Source organism: Hydra vulgaris, chromosome 03 (genome assembly GCF_038396675.1).
Source record: "Hydra vulgaris chromosome 03, alternate assembly HydraT2T_AEP".
Lineage (NCBI taxonomy): Eukaryota > Metazoa > Cnidaria > Hydrozoa > Anthoathecata > Hydridae > Hydra > Hydra vulgaris.
Genome location: NC_088922.1, coordinates 38,840,001 through 38,858,126, shown reverse-complemented (window position 1 = coordinate 38,858,126; position 18,126 = coordinate 38,840,001). Strand labels below are relative to the sequence as shown.

Here is an 18,126-nt window from a genome sequence, read left to right as displayed (position 1 = left end):
AAATCCATTGCCTGTTTGAGGGCACTTTTAGATAATACTTCAGGTAATACTGTGATGTATGTGGGCTGTGTTTGTGGTGGGGCATTGGAAAAGGATCTTTTTTACGTATATCATAAAGGGTAGTTCTACTATAATTAGGGGCAAATCTAGTCAACATGCGGGTACACCAGTAGTGTAGAGACGGCCTTCCCGCCGCATAAGTGCAAATAGGGGCTGCTTTTTTTGTTGAGCAGAAATAGGTTCGTGGCCATAATGAAACTTTGACGAGGAGGGAACGGGGGGGGGGGGGGGTGGAAGGGGCATAATTTCTGAGCTATGGGTATTTCATGCATGTGCAAACCTTGACTAAGTCACTGTTCGTTAGAGCGCGCTTTTTCTCCAGTTCTTTTTCTTTGTATTTGCCTTTTCAATCAAGTATTTTTTAATGGTAGTATGACACAGTATAACATTTTTGGTGTCCGCAAGGACATCGACTGCTAAAACAGTTTTCAAAAAATTATAAGTCATTTAAAGTATCTGATATAATTTATATGATTAAAGGAGTGTTCATCAGTTATATTCTTTTGTTGCGTTTTATCATATATAATCTATTTGAAAAGAGATGGTTAGGAAAGCTGTTCAATTTTCTACTATAGGTTGTGGGCACCCTAATAACCTCCTTTTTGTTGCGTTAATGTCCCACCCGCACAAGGATGATTAGAAAAATAAAATCTTATTCAATTAAAATAGTGCTTTAAGATAAACTTGTATTTTTTTTCAAACGTTCCAGGCTACCCTCCACACTAGCTAGAGCTCTGAACTTTATTTTTTTTTTCTTAAGTTTATTTACTAATAGCTATTTGTAAAACTGTTGTCTGGAATGAACTAATTTCATTTAGTCTATTCCAGACAACAATTACTCCTTTACTATTCTATTATCTAACAATTATTCTAGTTAGTCATTTCCAGAAATAACTTTATTTTAGTTAGATTGGGTTTTTAACAACAACCACGCTGAATTAAAGAAGCCAAAATACAAAACTTAAAATAAAATTGCAAAATGCAGAGCCATTTCCAATGCAAGAACAATAAACCAGACAGTCTTTTAAAAAAACTTTTAAATTACTGATGTAAATAACATCAAGATTAAATGTTTAAATGATTTTAAATAACATCAAGATTAATTAAAAAAAAGTTAAAGTTAAAAAAGTAAAAGTAAAAGTAATTAACTTAAAAAAAGTTTGTAACTTTTCGTAACCACAACAACAGCTTATTTTAATTTATTTAAAATATAGCGAATATAGAAGGATGGTACAAAAAAGCACGCTTTCGAATTTAAAATTATATGGTCGGTTGTGAAGAAAAGTGTCTTGATGTTATTTTATCATACAGATGAAATAACTTCAAGTTCTTTTTATTTCAGTAAATTTTTGTTTTTTTACTTTAAAATTTTCAAAAATTTAAAGTAAAAAAGTTAACAAAAGTGCAAATCACAATATTTAAACAACCAGATTTCAATCACATATTTAAAATTAGGCCCGTAGCATGCTTTTTGTTTTTGTTTGAGAATTTAACTTTATGTTACGACATGTAGCAAACTCTAAACATTTATATATTCATGTTTATGTAAAACTTTTCAAAAGTATTGCGATAATCAGCATCTGTTAACAATAAACCCCTAAAATGTTAACTTCCCATTTCATTGCTATTTTCATCACTCTCACACTAATAGCATTTCGTGCCATTAGTGTGAGAGCAATGAGTTTATAACTTTTACATATAGGTACATTTTTTTAACGTTTTAAGCTAAATTTAAGTTCATTAACAAGTCTCTAATGTCATGCAATAATCTCTTCGTGTTCAAAAACTATGATCATATAAATTTTGAGCAACCTCCCCAATCATTTAGGAGATTTAAAATATTATCTTTAATTAAGTTATAAGTTCGTCTGACAATCAAATTCTGTTCTTCATTCTAAAGTTTGGAGCGAAAATTAATTTAACTCTTTTTTCGTGAATAATTAATCAAATGACGCGGACTTAAAATTTGTTGAAGAATAACGAAGAAAGTTAAGTTTTTATAGGTGACTTTGGTCTAAAGATCATTTGTATTTTTCAAACAATATTATAATATTGTTCTAATTATTCTTTTATTTTTATTATATATTATATATTCTTTTATTATTATTTATTTGATAATTATCAAATTAATTTTTTTTAAATTTAATTTCGTCATTGATTTTTGTTTTAAATATATTACAAAAAGACATTCTTTTATGTAGTGGTTGATTTTTAATTTTTATAATTTTTTGTTTTTCTAAGTTTGCCGTTAGAAATTATTACTTTTCTTTTGTAAAATATACGAATGGCGGGGGCAAGAAGAAGACAAAATAATCTTATTGCCGAGCCTCTAAATATCCGTACATAATAAAGTCATTAAAAACTCGTCATTAAAAATTGATGATCATGTGTTTTTCGTAAGTTTGAGTTTAATAAGTTTATTTTAGTTGACAATTATAGTTTTTTATATTTTGGTAATATATCTAAAAAATTAATATATGTGTAGCTGAAATACCAAATTCTCCTGTTTTAGCATGTTGTTTTAGAAAAAGAGAAATCATTATCTAAAAAAACATACTAAAGCAGAAGAAATATTGCATAAATAACAGATTAATTTTATTTTTTTAACATATAAATAAAATGGTTTAAAAAATATTATCCATGAAAATATAAGTTAAACAAAATACAAGATTTAATTTTAAATTGATTTAAATCCAAGTATTGCGTGGTATTATATCACGTGAAAAGCAATGTAAAAAGGTTTCATAATTTGAAAATGCGGCGATTCTTTTTATCACCAAACCGATTAGAATTACTTAATGAACAGCTTCTTTATCTAATAGCATTATTAATAGTTACATACAAGTAAGGTCTTTTAATGTGTTGTTAAAAACCATATTAAACTCATTTAAAAACTTCATGGTAGCAAATAATATAATGATGTCTACTTGCGTAAATTTTGAGATGTAATATTATTATAATTATGAAAAACCAATGATTTTGGTTAATAAAACTTTTGATAAATAAAATATACTTAAGTGCCAAACTTAAGTATGTTCTTGTTTATATCACATTATAATGTTTAGGAAAATGTTGAAACATCCACCTTATTCGGTTTGGGTGTAAACTTTATATAACCATAACCTTTAAATTTTAAATTTTAAAACCTGTTGACTTAAATTTAGTGTAAGAAAATAAAAAAAATAAAATTTGCTAATTTGTTACCCTCACGTTTGGGGTAGGGATGGTAAATGTTTTAGGGTATTTTTTTTTCCAGGCTCCAATGACTGGATGCGTAGATTAAGATTATTTCTTAATCTACTCTATCTAATCAAAATAAAGCGTCACTTAAAAAGTTCGGGGCTCCTTAATTTCAGGGCATGGTGTTATAGCCCCCATAATTCAGGACATGTTTAAACTTTCTCTCCCTAGTTTTTTAATAATAAATACATTTACGCAAAAGGCCTGTTGAAAAGAACTAACTATTATGCCAATTATTTTCCTTTCAAATAAACTGCCCTTTCCGAGTCTCCCATGAGTGTATGCGCCTTCTGCTAACTGCGTTGTTTCAGCTTTGTTTAAATTCCAGACCTTTTGAAAGGTTGGCCAGAGAGTGAACATTTTTGAGATGGTTTGATTCAGAGAATGTTTATTATAGCTAAAACTATCATGGACCGGAACTAGAGAGGGCTTTAATCATGGGAGAAAACCTATTATTGAGGTTTTCAAACTTTACAGGGAAGAAATACCTAAAACCGCGCAAATCAAATGTTGCGATAAACTAAATGTTAGAGACTTAAAATTTTACTTTTTACACTACTTTTGTACAAGATCCTGTCAAAGTTATTGTAAAATATAAATTTATTTACTTACTTTATATAAAATACTTTTAATTTTCTTTACAAATTATGTAAAATGTAAGCTTATGTAATTTAAATTTTATTTTATATAATTTATTTTTAATAAAGATTTGTTATTACTTTTAATATAAAAAATTCCTACTTAAAAAATATTATTTTATTTGTAAATTTAATTTACATTTGGTAGCATATTACTTTTACGTAATTTATTTTCATATGCAATTTACTTTTTAATATAATTTTTTTAAATTTTTTTAAATTTTTTTGATTATAACAGTTTGAGGAACTTTTATATAATGTAATGTAATTTTCAAAAGTAATTGACTTTTAAATGTAAAAGTAAACAGCTTTTTCATGTGACTTACTTACATGTAAAAGTAAATTACTTTTTGATGTAATCACCGGTGTCAAAAAAAGATAGGAGTTATTTATACTTGGGCCTGCATTTTGAAATCAACTCATTTCGTTTATTTAACAAGTTATCACCTTTATGTGCTAAAATAAAGAATTTTTCATATAAGCTAATATTGCAAATTTTTGACGAAGTGTTATAAGGATTGCAACGTTTTACAATTTTCCACTTATTTAAGGGTGTAAACATTTTGTCTTTTATGTCCCAATTTTCCTTGGACAACTCGGTATCATTTTTATATTTATTAAGGTTAAAAGATTTAAGGTAATTAGCATACCGAAATTTGAATGGAGTTTCACATAATCTAAAGTATACTTTTTCTTTGTAGTCAGGTTTATTTGACGACACGGTGGCTTGATAAACGATGTTCTTCGACAAGCACTGATTGTTCATGGGACAGATAGATTTGTTAATATATACTTAGGTCGTTAGGAAAGTTTGTAGAACTCCCCTATTAAAAAAAAAAAGAAGAGTTTTTTTAAATTTTATTTTATTAAATGTTCAAAATAATGTCCATCGTTATCTATAAAAAGTTGCATCCTTCCAAGCCATTTGTCAAACGTTTTTTTATACTCTTCTTTGGGTATACTTTGAAGTAGCTTCGTTATGCGAGTTTTTTGACTTTCGACGTCGGTATCGTCATCAAGATTTTTTTTTATTAAGTCCAATAGCCAATAATCGGATGGAGCTAAGTCTGGTGAGTATGGTGGGTGGCGAATTATTGTAATTCCAGCTTGGTTTAGACAATTTGTGACGGTTTCAGTCACATGGGATCGAGCGTTATTATGGAGAAATTTGAAATTTTGAGTGCCTGTTTTAGGTCTTTGCTTATTTATTTCGCATATAAGAGGTTTCAAACAATTTTTTATATAATATTCGCTAGTAATGGTGCCTTCTTTTTTCAACATAACCCAAATGAACATCACCTGTTGTTTTGAAGAAGATGTAGAACATGTTTTTTGGCTAAAACCTGTCGCATCTTACTATAGTTCTTGGACTATAGTAAGATGCGACAACTTCCAACTAGCATAAGCCGACTTGTGTCCAACTTGTCTCAAATAAAACCACGACTCATCCCCTGTAATAATATCACATAGTCTCCATGGGCCGTTTCTGAAAAGGGCTAAATTTTCCTTACATGCCTCAACTCCATTCTTGCAATTTTGATCGGTTAACTCGTGGGGTATCCAACGTGATGTTAGTTTTCTTTTTTGAAGTCCGTTGTGAATGATTTTGTTAATTGTAAAACGATTAATTGATGTCAGGGCTTCAATTATATCATGTGTTGCATGCGGATTTTCTTCAATAATGGCTCCACACGTTCAATATTCTCAGCTGTATACGTGGTTCGAGGGTGCCCTAAGCGAGGATCATCTTCGAGACTCTCTCTACCATCTTTAAATAAAGTAGCCCACTTGGCAACTGTACTATATTTTGGAGCTTGGTTACCATGAACTAAAACCATCTCATCGGATATGGCTTGTGCTGAAACTCCAAGTAAAGCACGGGTTTTAATATATGCTCGATATTCAAATTTTTCCATTAAAAATTTTTTTTTTTTAACGTATATAATAAAATTTAAATAACTTTTTTAATAAACATTCAAAATTTTTCAACAAGTACTTAAAATGTTCATAATTAAACACAGTTTAAATTGATATATAAATATTTAAATATTTCCTGTCTCATTGTATCTTTACAGATGAAGTTTTACGAACTTTCCTAACGACATATATATATATATATATATATATATATATATATATATATATATATATATATATATATATATATATATATATATATATATATATATATATATATATATATACATACATACATGCTTGCTTAAATATTTAAGTTATGGATTTTTTTTGGACCTATTTTTGATATATGAATTACTCATAAAATAATAAAAAATTTCCATATAATGCTTGTATCTAAGACGAGTTTTTTAAGATTAGCTTTTAAGGAATTTATAGTAAAGCTTGTCTTTATAAAATATTATTCTTCGTCTTTGTAAGATCAATTAAGACAACTAACACAAATTTCTCATCATTAAAGGAAGTGCTAATGTTTTTAATAAGATCTAGGGTAGCATGTTCCGTTGAATGTTGCTTTTGAAATCCGTATTGATTTTTATTTAAGATTCTGTGTTCTATTAAATATTTATACAGTCTGTTGTAAACTATTCTTTTAAGGAGTTTAGAAAATATAGGGAGAAATAAGATTGGTCTATAATTGCTTATTGCAAATGTACCTTTAAATATAGGTACAATTTTTGCTATTTTCAATTTGCCTGGAACAATCCGGTTTTTGATTGAAGGGCTGAAGATATTAAAAATAGGCTCATTTTTTTTACAACTGAATACCACGTCTAAACTTCAACCAAGTGATCAGGGAGTTATACGCTCTTTGAAAATCTTTTATTACAAATATTTGGCATTGCAAAGGTTGGTCGTAGCTATCGATAAAAGAAAAGATCTTCCTACTTTTTCGATTCTAGATGCAATGAAAATGATCTTGCATGGCAAAAAGTGAAAACCTCTACCATCGTTAATTGTTTTGCAAAAGCAGTAATTTCCGAAGATCGGCAGAAATCTGCCCATTCGGATGAAGATGACATCCGCTTTAAAGAGGTTTAAAATCAAATAGAAAAACTTGATAATTTTAACCCTCCAGGTACAACAGCTGAAGATGTTATTTTTGCAGATTTATGATATTTTTGAGATTGAGATAAGATGATATTTTTGCAAAACTTAATTAGCACAGAACCTTTACTTACAGATGAATAGTTGATAGAAGAAGTTAAAAATGCAGCGAATGAACATGATGCTAATGACGAGGAAGGTAATGATGATGATAATGCAATCGATCCAGTTTGCCCAAAAGTAGTGATATTCGGAAGGCGCAACAAGTGTTGTATGACTATATGTCCTTCAGTCTTACGGGTGAAGATTTGCAACAAAAGCTCAATGCAGTCTCGATTAAATTTGATAGAGACGTTTCTCCAAAACTAAGACAGAGTGGGATTAGAACATTTTTGAATTTATAATGTATTATGTTTACCTTTGAGGTCAAAACTTTTGTTAACTCGAATTATTTTTACTTATCTGCAAAAGTTCGTGTAATAGAATGTCCCGATAACTCGACCATTCGCTAACTCGAACTATTTTCTAGGTCCCTTGGAGGTTCGAGAATCATTTTTTGCACATTATTTATTGATGTTCTACCGTAGAGAAGGATATTTGATATACCTTTAGTAAGGTATAATTTTCTATCTTCTAAAGTAAAAATATCTTTAGAGGTATAATTTTCTACCTTTTAAGGTAGAAGTTTATACATTTAAAATAGAAAACTATATGTCAAATGCGAAACATAAGTCTTTTAGATGATTTTACTTTATTTTTACATATTTTTAAATCTCTGTTTAAATAAAATGATGCCTAACATTGCTGTCTACATATTATTTTGGTTATTTTAACCAAAATAATATGAAGACAATCTTGAAAGAAAGATATTTGTTTTTCAACGATCAAGCCAACAATCAGACGCTTGAAATCCATTTATATTAATTTTTTCAACAAGTTTCAACTCTGGCTTTTGTTTTAAGAATTTTTGCTGATTCTGCCACGTTTCTACTCCTTATATTTAAAAGCCATTTAAAAAAAAAGATTATCTAAATTTGAAAATGTTTCTTCTTTGATTCTCATACGTTTTGACTTGTTCCCTCGCGTCTTCATACACTCGAAATTTTTTTCTTTATTTTTAATCCATGTTGACAGCGTATTATTCGGAATGCCATATTTCATAGCAACCTGAGACTTTGAAAATCCTTCTCCAATTTCCCATAAAGCTGCTTACTTTTCTTTAACTGATTTTGTGCTCACTTTTCTTTTTACAGCGACAGTAGCCATAATAAAATGTAAACACAACAAATCTCATTATAATATTGCAACGCACGTTAGTATAACTTATACTATAAAGTTAATCAAACTATATTGTCGTTAACATTGCAAAGAAAGGCTTCATTGCGGTTTTTTTCATATTTTGTTCTAAAATTATAAAAAAATTCAAGTTATCTGAAAAATATTAGCGATGGGAACAGATAAAATGGTTCGAGTTAACGGGTGGTTCGAGTTATCAAGTTGTTTTTATGTGAAAGTATTAGTGAGGGTTCAAGGGGAACTCAAAGTAGTTCGAGTTATTGGAAGTTATCAGGGGATCGAGATATCGGGATTTCACTGTATTAAGTAAAATACTTGTTAAGTAAAAAATAATTATTTCAAAATGAAGATTTTAATAAATTTGAATAAAAAAAGCTAGTATATCAAAGCTCCTTAAACTGAAATTAAAAAGCTTGAATATAATTTTTTGTCTTTATTATGCTGTATTGCAAAGTATATAATAGCAAATAAAAAAATTACACTTGATGAAAAAAAGTCTACTTCCGAAAATTGCATCACTAAAGCTCATAATCAAACAGGATATAATTTACAAAAAAAGCACAGTGTATAAAAAAAGATTACAGAATTCTATTTTAAAATTACAGTGTATTAAGTTAAGTTACAGAATTCTATTTCAATATCTATCTTGATTATAAGTTTAAGCAATGATTTAGTATCGATTATGTTGAATGCAGAAAGATAATAACTCACCTTTTATGAGGTTTTTTCAAGAGAAACAACAAAAAATCTAAGGTTATCTTTAACTAAAATAAGACAGTTCATGATAGTTCTCTAATTTCAAAGCCTTTCACAGTGTATGATGACATACTTAACTAATCTTGCTGACTAAATCGCAACTACTCCTACTGCATGACGAACGTTTCTTTTATTTTAGAAAGCAATCAAAATTTGTAAACTTAACACCAACTTAACTTACAAGAGATAACTTAAAAGTTGTTGCTTGTAACTTGCAATGAAATTTCTGCAAATTCCAAGTAGTTGAAAATGCATTTTAAACGATTCATTTATACCTGATCCACCACATTAAAGTAAAACAACTTGTTTATGTCTTTTTTAAATATGATTTATCCAACTTAAGGCATACAAATAAAAAAGTTATATGTAGGAGGATGGTATGTTTATACAGTGGAACCATAATGCTTAATATTCTATGAAGACAGTGAATGTGGCTTTCATACCCGATAGGAAATTTTTAGACAGCAGTTTTATGACGATATATCGCTAACTACAATAGCCAGTGGGTTTTTAGCTTGTTAAACTAGCTGTCCTCGTAGCCAAATCGCTGTCTTTATCTTTACAAATATCGATAGCTTTTTGCTAACTTAAGTAAGGTACCGATCCTTGTGGCCAAATCGTTGTCTTTATCGTTACGATTATAGCTAACTAATCGTTAGCCGATTTCCCACAGGGTAGTTTACTTAAATATATTTTTGAGCATATAAAGTTGATAACATTGTTGTCAACCTTACATTGAGCATGTAAGGTTGACAATATTTATTAAAAAATATTAAACTTGCCGCCTAAGTAATAAGTTTTTACTTTATTACACTATGGAATAGCTTTTTTGAAAATCATTTTTGACACGAACAATCGCTTGGTACTTGCAAGATTAACCCATCTTTTAACAACTTTATCTTCAATAATAATACAAATGCAATACATTTAGCTACATGAGTGATATAAAGTGGTAGTGATATAATATTAAGCCATGTCGAAAAAAAAAAAAAAAACTTTAAGCAAGTAAAAATTGTTTGTATTATTTACAAGATAATGTTATTAGATTTGTTTAAAACAAAATATCTTTTTTTATAAAATATGTGTAAAATAATAATGGTGTCGTTAATATTTTAAAATTGAAAAGACAGTTATATTATATTATTTTTATTAATCAATCTTGTATTGCTATTTTATTATAAAGTTACCACACCATAAAATTATTAAACATACATTAAGTATTTATTTTACTATTTCAGGAGTTAATAATATACAAATAATATTTTTTTTAAATAAGTGGCTATACAAATTTTAGTAGGTTCAAGTCATCTTACTTTCTCTTTAATGTCCTCGTTCCGAAATTGAGGGTATTTAATAATTAATGTTCTTTATATATCGATTCTGTTTACATTTTTTAAATCTTTAAAGCTTTCAGTTTTTTTTTTGCGATATGAAATTTACGAACTTGTACATACAGTGTTAGACGTTCATGCACATTTAGCAGCAAGAAAATACAACAAACACTGCTCATGATACAAATTAGACATATTAGAACTAAAACTAATCGTAGGATAAGAGACATCAAAAACTTTACCACATGCCATAATAGAATATTTAGTTTAGTAATGTAGTGGGATACATGCTTAAACATTATAACATCATTGATAAAAGAGAAACCAGTCAAATAAAGTAAGACAAGATTTGCTACTTCAAAGTTTCAAAGAACAGTACAATTTTGGCTAAGGTTTTAAAAAGAACTAGTTGTCAAAAAATACTTTGTAGAATCTGCTGTAGAAAACTTCCGCATTTGCATAAAATGAATTGGTTGTATTTTATTACTAGAGACTAAGCTGTAATGACTTCTTCTTGAAATACTTGTAATATTTATACTTGATTTTAAACTTTTAAACTGATCCTCTCTATTATGGCTATTAATATTTTAATCTGCAACATAAACGGTCTAAACGATCAAACCAAACGCAACATTTTTTTTGGGTTTTTGGCATATCCAAATACAGACCCAGGAGCGGAATTAACTTTGATGGGATGGACTCGGGCTGAGAGACATACAATTAAGTTAAGTTGTTGAAAAGACTTTCTTATTGAATAATCGTTGTGAGGAGTTCAAGCAAGCGTGTAGTCTAAAAGTATTTGGATTATCAGACATAAACAGTAAAATAATTTCCACTGAGATTTTAGCAAAAAACTGCTCCAAACCAACAAATGTTATTATGAAACAAAGATGCTTTGGAAAAAGGATGTTGTCAGACTGCCAGACAACAGAGATCTGGCTATTAAACGATTAAAAACAACAACAACTCGTTTGGAAAAACTTAGTTAACTAGAAGAGTATAATAACATAATGATGAAACAGATCAATGAAGAAATATTGGAAATAATACCAGAAATACCTACGGGAGAGATCACTCACTACATTCCTTATCGAAGCGGTAACCAAAGAAAATGCTGATTCAACAAAAATGAGGGCTGTTTCATGATTGTTCAGCTCGAAAAGGCGTTCATTAAACAATTGCCTGGAAGTGGGACCATCACTGCAGCCACTAATATTTGACATTCTCATACAAAATCTGACATTTTTTTTTTATAATCTTTATATTTTACTGTTTATATAAACTACAGTTCCTTTCACAAAAAATAAAATTTAATTACAAAACTTGTGATTAAATCTTATTTTTTGTGAAAGGAACTGTAGTTTATATAAACAGCAAAATATAAAAATCATTAAAAAAAAAAATGTCAAATTTTTTTCTTTGAGTTCCTGTCTGTTTATTATTTATATATTTAATATATAAATAATAAACAGACAGAGACTCAAAGGAGATATGGATGGCAAAATAACAACATAATCTTTTCATAGATTCGATCCAGGTTCGAAACGAGCTCTGGACATATTTTCGCGTCACGGTAAGGAAGGAGGCGTGAACTTCCTGGTTAAATGCATTTCCGCGGTGCTCTGTGACAAGACCGTTAGGACTTCTTGGGGCACCTAAAATAAAAAAATAAAAAAAATAGAGCCCCGACAAATCATAACAATAATAGTAAAATATGGTAAATAAATCAAGTAAAAAATTTAGCAAAAAAATAGTAAAAAAGAAGATATAATATTTAAAAATACAAATAGAGAAAAAAGAACATATATTATTAAACGGACAAATATTCGCAATTAGTCAAAAAAGAAGATTTTATATTTAGAAATAGAAATAGTATATATAAGGAATATATAGTATTTTAAAAATATAAATAGTCGCCAAAAGTCAAAAAAAAAAAAAAAAAAAAGATTTAAAAATACAAATCTGTCAGAAAAAAGAAAAAAAAAGTTCTTCCAGATATCCGCGCAGCGTGATATTTAGAAGAATTATTGAAGCAGAGCTTCATGGATTTGCGGATGCGAGTAAACTAGCCGTGTGTGCGTGTTTATTCACAGTTATAAGTTACCAAAATTCAAAAACCAGCAATTTACTTGTTGTTCAAGTCTATTCAACCTCCCACGAATAAATTATTGGTTTATAAGTATTCCCACCCTGCATTGCATGCTAGCCATGCTCTCTTCTATAAGCGTTTGTTAGTCTGCCCTGTATTTAGCAATAAGAACTCTTCTTCTTATTAACTGATGTATAATCAATATTGTATATTATATGATTGTAACCTAACAAGTAGTGCTTTCTATAACGTAAACTGTTGAGTAATCAAAATACTCAATGCTTATAGCAAAATTGAATTAAAGGATATCAGTATTCTGAGAGTGGAGTTACTAGCACCACATACCTTAAGCAAGTGAATGAATCATATTGTGAATACATTAATAAAGTATAACATTTGCAAGGTATATAATTGGGTCAATAGTAATGTGGTACTTTATTTGTTAAACCTTGTGGTTTGTCAAGCTTGTGGTTTAACGGCTCGATTTGGTTGAAACGCATAGAAAGATGGCCAGACCAATCAGGATTAGTTGAAACGCCGTATACATCATGTGAATTTACGTTTTGGAGGATTTTAAGGGTTATTTCTTTTTCATAGAGGTTAATTCACAAATGCCGTAGTAAAAAAAAGTAGCTGGACCAATAAGGGCTGAAGAGATTATAAAAGCGGAAATGGCAAATATTTAGCCACAACAAGAAACTAGCGTATAAAAATTTAATGTGGAACTAAAGCAGGATAAAAAACAACTTTGAAGATGTCACGGAAGAGTTTCCGGGCATAATTTAAAATTTATACCGAAAGGATTTCAACAAACTCAACGCGTAATTGAGGATCATTACACGAAAGCGCTACACGAAGGAGTAGAAGATATCATGAGTAGCATAAGAAAAAAACTTTGGATACCAAATTTGAGAGTTGCCGTAAAAACGGTAATTCGTGAATGTAATTTGTGTAAAAGGTACAGAGAGTGCAACCACAGCTACCACTAACAAGAGATTTGTTACCACGCTTTAGAAATGACGATATAGTACTGTTTGTAGTTACTAGTGTCGATTTTGCCGGTCCACTAAAAAAAAAAGAGCCAGATGTATCAGTTGGAAAATGTTACGTTGCACTGTTTACATGCGCCAGTAAAAGAGCTGTCGACCTTAAACTTTTTCATGATCTATTGGCAGAACACTTTCAGAGGGTTTTAAAAGAGTTCATTACAAGAAAAGAACCATCTTAGATAATGATTATTGATAACGCAAAAATATTTGTAGAAACAGGTAACTGATTACCTACGTTTATAAGAAACGAAAGTCTCGCAAACTCTTTAGCAAACAAGTAATAAAATGGAGGTTTAATCTATCAAGAGCTTTGAAAAATAATTGTAATAATGAAGAAAAGTTTATCAAAAACAATTGGAAAAGGTATACTAAATTTTAATGAATTAAAGGAAGTGTTGTTGGAAGTGGAGTGCTCTATAAACAATAATAGACCACCTTGTTACCAAGGTAACCAGTTCAACAACCAAATATTAGCTCTTGATAGATTAAACCTTCCTTTTATGACTTGCTTTTCTAAACAGTTTACGCAACTTTCGTTCCTCATAAACGTACGTAATCAGTTTCCTGTTGCTGCAAATATTTTTGCGTTATCACTAATCGTTATCTAAAGTGGTCCTTTTCTTGCAACGAACTCTTTTAAAACCCTCTGAAAGATTTCTGCCGAAAGATCACGACAAGGTTTAAGGTAGACAGCTTTTTTACTGGCTGATGAGAGGAAAACTTGCGATACCGCATGAAGAAGACATTGATTCAATAACAAAAGAGAATTGTATAACAAGAAAAATTAAGTTTGTAAAAATTTGTAGAGACCATTTGAGAAAAAAATGGGCGAGTGAGTACATGCATGCGATAAGAAAATAATTAGCGGTTGTCTTTGAATATTAAACTTAATGGATTTATAATGATGTGGTCTTCTGGTAGGTTTAGGAAGTTACACTACCTCATTTACGGGTATTAATGTAATCTATGTTGTGTTTGTGAATTGTATACAAATATCAACCGTAATATATATATATTACGGTTGATATTTGTAAATAATATTCGCAGTCAGATGATAATAATATAACATTAAATAAACGAGTAAAATCATTAGTTTCTCAGGGAAACTTATAAGAATTCCTCACACAATATTGGTGCAATATCTCTTTATTAACCAATATTGTAAAAAATATTAGTCTATTATCACAAAAGTTTTACATTTTTATTTCCAGTCGAAGGTTATACACATTGTGTCTACCTCCGTAGCCAACTTTGTTGAAAAAAAAACAAAAACTGTCAATGTTCATTTTTCAAATGCTTCTTACCATGGCCGTCTATACTAAAAGTAAAGACGGCTATGCTGCTTACGAAATGTAGCCTTTCGCTAGTTGAATTACAAAATAAAACTATTTTGCTACATGCAAAAGTAGCCATTACGGAAGTCGCACTGGCGAAACGAGCTCTTTCGGTAAAAGACGTTTTAAAGTCTTCAAAGAAAGCTTGTTGGCCAAACGGATATAATTGTAAAAAATAATATTTTTATATACCCAAATGTTTATAATAAAATTTTATTTTCAATATTTCGATATATTAGCATGTTAAGGTTTAAATTATTAAAATAATGATAAAAAACAAAATTTCTTTCAAAAAGAAACTATTTTGCACCGCAACTTGCGAAACAGTAGCAACCAGACAATCTCTAATGGACTTATTATAAAAGGACAAAAATAGACTTCGACAAAGCACTAATTGCAACAATTTTAATTACAACTATCAAAAATGAATTGTCTATAAAAAATGTTTGTCTTTCTAGACAATCATTTTAAAAACGGACACTAAATGAACAATCTCGATTTTTTAATGAGGTATAGAAGATCTATTTTATATATAATTTGGACTTATAACGAGTAATTAAATTTTCACTGCAGCATCGTTTCAAAAACTGAAAACGAGCACAAAATTAAAAATACAATTTTTCTAACAGAAGTTCATTTTTTAATTTTTTGTCCAGCGTGTGCTGTTGATTAAAAAGTTAATGTCTATTTAAAAACCTCAAAATGGACTATTTTGTGCTCAATTGAAGTTCATTAATTACTCAGTTCAGTTGTTTTTCAATTCTCAGTGAATGTGCGTGAAAATTTATTTTTAAAATGCCCTCTCCAGTTTGGGATTACTTCAAAAAAGTTGAAGGTAAGTTTATCATTTAAAAAATTTTCCTTAGTCACTAAAATCTTTATCACCTTCAATAAAATTATTTTAAAAATATGTGATCAAGGAGTTGTCCTATATAAAATGTGGATTAGTAAGTAGAAGATTCCAATAGGTGTTAAAATTTATTTAGGTTTGTGAATAAAACAATAGTGAAAAAGAAAAATGTTTTTTACTTTCATTTTATTGATGAATATGTACGCAAGTTTTAAACAATAATTAATCATGGGCAATTATCGTCATTTGGAGTTTTGATGTCATTTCAATATTTTTTTAATATTATAAATTTACTACATAACAATCTTCAAATAATACGATAATGAAAGATTTCTGGTTTTATGAAATCAATTAAATTTAGACAAAATCATAGACACCAAATAGACAAAAAATTATGCTTTGTAGACTTATGAAGTGAAAATTATTTTTTAACTGAGCAATCTTAGGACACCATCAAAAATTTGATAGACACAACAAGGACAAAAAATTAAACATTAGTTGTGTCCATTACAACATACAGAATTGTCTATGTCTGTGTTGTAAGTCTATCCATAGACTAGTCTGGTTACTACGAAACAGTTCTTAACGGGAAAAAACTTGCGAAACGCGGAGTAATTAATATATTTAATTACGTTTTATGAATCAAATACGTATAATTAATGAAGTACCCAGACGGCACATCTGGTTTTAATCTCGGAATTAAAACCCGTATAAACACGTGTTTGTTACGATCCAGGCGTAAACCAAAAACACGTGGATTTCACGGGAAGTTTAACTGGAGTTTTACACGGGTTTTCTAAGGTTTCAAAGACGAGTTTTTTTATGTTTTAAATACGTGTTTTTGAGGTTTTAAACTCGTGTTTTAAGAGGTTTTAAATTCGTGTTTTTTGTAGTTTAAAACGGACTTATGGCATTAAATAAAGTTTCCAAACGGAAACTTTATTTAATGCCTTTAGTTAGTTCAGGCATAAGTTTTCCAAACTTATGCCTGAACTAACAGCTGTTCAGCACGGTTTAATGATAAACCAAAATTACGTAGGTTTTGTTAGACACGTTTATAACTTTAAACATGTAAACCTTTTTTTATATATACTACATTATATTTACGACAATTTTGTTGTTTTATTTTTGTTTTTTAAGGTAAATTAATTTACAATAATACTATGAAGAAAAAATAAACAAAGAAATAAAAAACCAAATCATTAAAAATAAGCTAATAAAAGACGCTTGGCACATGGTACCATACATAATATTTAATTTCGATTGATCGCCTCTTCCGTCAGTATAAAATCTAAAATCGTATAACAATACGCTTTCGTATTTTTACAAACAATTCCAGTAGCATCGAATGTTCTTTTTAATTTTTCCTAAAAGTCGGGTCTCGAACTTTACTAATTCCTCAATTGAGGTAACCTGTTCAAATTTAATTTCACTCAAATCTTTATCTAAAAACTATTGCAGTAGTCCAAATTTCTTTTTATGTAATGGTGTGTCAATCATTTAACGCTAGAACATAGCATCATCCATGGGAGAGGTTTCGTTTGTCTGATTTTTTGGTCGATCTGTATTGGTAATGGTTTTTGATGATTCGCCTTAATCTATTTAAAAAAAAAAACAAGTTTTATAATAATAACAAAATAAATGATTATCTTAGTCTATTGTTTTGTATTGTACCTAAATAAATGCACTATAAAAAATGCTGTTTGAAAAAACCAGAGTGATGATTCGATGGAAGAGTAAAATTGATTTTTTCCTTATTGATCAGAATTGTTTGTGTAACCATTAAGAAACATAATTCATCAAATATACTATTGTACTTTTTAACTATTATAAACTTTTAAATTAAATGCAAATAATTTATTACTTTGGAAAGACCCAGAAGCCCGAGTATTCACAAGTATTTTCATTAGCATTTGTACCAGGATGTAAATCCTCTCTTAATTGATTTTTGCTTATAAATATAGAAATCTTTAAAGGTTGATTCGAAACCATCTCATTTAAGTTTTTTGCTTGTTAAAGTGCAAATATCCTGTTTTAAGATAAATTAGACTAATATACACTCAAATATAGGTAATAAATATAAATATAAGTTATACATAATATTTAAAAAAACCAAATGCACATATGCCCCCTGTTCATTAATAGTCACCTACCTTAATCAACATTAATATTATTATCTTCATTAAGTTTCTGAAGCCTTCTATAAATATATTGCCTTCATCTAGATTATGTGATAACAGTAAAACTCCTAAAAGATAAAATTTGCAAAAACAAAATTTACCAGAAATATTAGTGTCATTTTAAATTTTTTTAAGTTAAAGATAAATAACTAGAGTTTCAATACAAGTATTTTCATTAACAGTTGTACCAGCATTAATATTTTTTCTCATTCTCTTTTTCGTTGAACATGTGAAAAACTTAGTAGTTGACTTTTAGTAGAATTAGTAAGATTATTTTAG

The 18,126-nt window shown here is 29.0% G+C and overlaps 1 long non-coding RNA gene across 2 annotated transcripts in view; it reads right to left on the bottom strand.

Annotated features, from left to right (window-relative positions):
- Positions 1–16,787: 16,787 nt before the first annotated feature.
- Positions 16,788–18,126, bottom strand: part of LOC136078133 (uncharacterized) — a 2,046-nt gene continuing 707 nt past the window's right edge. Inside the window, exons 2-4 of one of the 2 annotated variants that reach the window (XR_010637556.1) lie at positions 17,821–17,915; positions 17,532–17,696; positions 16,790–17,265 (exon numbers count right to left, since the gene is read on the bottom strand). This is a non-coding gene — a long non-coding RNA (uncharacterized LOC136078133). Of the gene's footprint in view, positions 17,266–17,531; positions 17,916–18,126 lie in introns of both variants that reach the window. The other variant, XR_010637555.1, reaches the window with a different exon arrangement.